The sequence below is a fragment of the Etheostoma spectabile genome, chromosome 3 (assembly GCF_008692095.1).
Source record: "Etheostoma spectabile isolate EspeVRDwgs_2016 chromosome 3, UIUC_Espe_1.0, whole genome shotgun sequence".
NCBI classification, from domain to species: Eukaryota; Metazoa; Chordata; class Actinopteri; order Perciformes; family Percidae; genus Etheostoma; species Etheostoma spectabile.
Genome location: NC_045735.1, coordinates 27559926 through 27561471, shown reverse-complemented (window position 1 = coordinate 27561471; position 1546 = coordinate 27559926). Strand labels below are relative to the sequence as shown.

Here is a 1546-nt window from a genome sequence, read left to right as displayed (position 1 = left end):
AATCTCAAGGGACTTCCTGGTTAATAAAGGTTAAATAAAATAAAAATAAAAAATGTATGTCATGTTCATCCCGATGTTGACTCATTCCAGTAAGCCAGAAAAACTGACATTTAAATGATTACACCCCCCAGTTCCTGCCTTCGTATCTGACTATCCCTGCCTTACTGTATGCTTTTTTTCTTTCTCTCTCAAGCAAGAACAAGAACTAATCAAATGTTCTTGGGGGACGACAGAGGAGAGCTGTATGATAAATGGGTCCATGATAAGGTGAGATGAAGAGTTAGGGCCTCAGCAGCTCAGCCTGTTAGACATATTAGATGTGACCTGACCTCTCGAGCAGACAGCGGCGTGACCCTGGCGCGCGGCAGACAAGTGTCGCCCCTGAACTCGCTGATTAAAACCTCTGACCTCTGACGTCCGTTTCTAGCTTCTGCTTCTGTCATGTTTCTATCTCACTGCCTCTCTTTTTATCTGTTTATTTCAAACCCTGTTCCTTTTCCTCTTCCTCCTTCCTCTTTGCATTCCTTAAACTTTGTCCTTTTGCTTGGTGCTCTATGCTGTCATACGATATGTAACTGCTTTTCTCTTGTCTGTTTCCTCCTTCCTCTTTCTTGAGTCATCCATCAATTTCCTTTTCCTGACTTTCTCTTGTTATTTCTTGTTAACAATATCTGTTTTTGTACTTCTCCGCATCACCTTCCCAATCCCTCCCTCTCTCCCTTTCCTCCTCTCCCATTAATGTTGCTCTTTTCTTCCAGGCCCTAAATGAATGGTGTTTTTGCGGAAGAGTGCGGCGGACTGTTGCCGGGCCAGAGGGCCGGAGTGTCACCGCAGCCAGCTGATTTATCCACCGCCGCTGTCTTTATGTTACGCCTGGTTCCTCAACTTTCCCTTCCTGTTGTTCTTCCCGTGTTTCTTTTCCCAAATTCCTCTTCTCATTCTCCCTGATCCCCCCACCTTCCAGCTCTCATTTTTCAATGCTGCCGTCTCATTCTTTCAGAACATGATACTTGCAGTGTGCGTGCCACAGGGTTAATTTTCTCTCTCTGAGCATACTTTAATAATCAGTTATGACTGCACAATACTCCTCATGCTTAACAAGTCATTAATGCACAACTTTGAGCTGTGGAGTTAATATGTAATGGGGTGTGGGGAGGGGGGTGGATGTCCAAAACAGTTGCTATAGTAAAGTTGTAGTTCAGCTCTCTGAGGCGTAACAGATGAAATCATTAGAACAGTATTCCAGGTAGGCTGCTGTGTGGTTTTATTGGACTCTGTTAGAACAACTCTCTAATTCATCCCAGCTGGACCGATTAGCTGGCTAATGACCCAAACGTCAAACACACACGTGTGTCCATGCTAAGAACAGTACAGGGTTTAAACACATGCTAGTTGCCAGGCGGAGTGAGCACTAACATGTACGCAGAAACACACGCCAAGATGTGGAACTGTGGAAGACCAGGGTTGTAAATGTGTGAGAGTGGTTAAAAACAGATGTAGACAAACACACACACATATAAACACACACACACACACACACACACAC

At 44.5% G+C, this 1546-nt stretch overlaps 1 protein-coding gene and 1 long non-coding RNA gene across 2 annotated transcripts in view; one reads left to right on the top strand and one right to left on the bottom strand.

Annotated features, from left to right (window-relative positions):
* Positions 1–1546, bottom strand: part of bmp16 (bone morphogenetic protein 16) — an 8411-nt gene that overhangs the window by 5601 nt on the left and 1264 nt on the right. The gene's annotated exons all lie outside the window — the stretch shown is intronic.
* Positions 1–1546, top strand: part of LOC116684400 (uncharacterized) — an 8238-nt gene that overhangs the window by 5987 nt on the left and 705 nt on the right. The window lies entirely within an intron of this gene.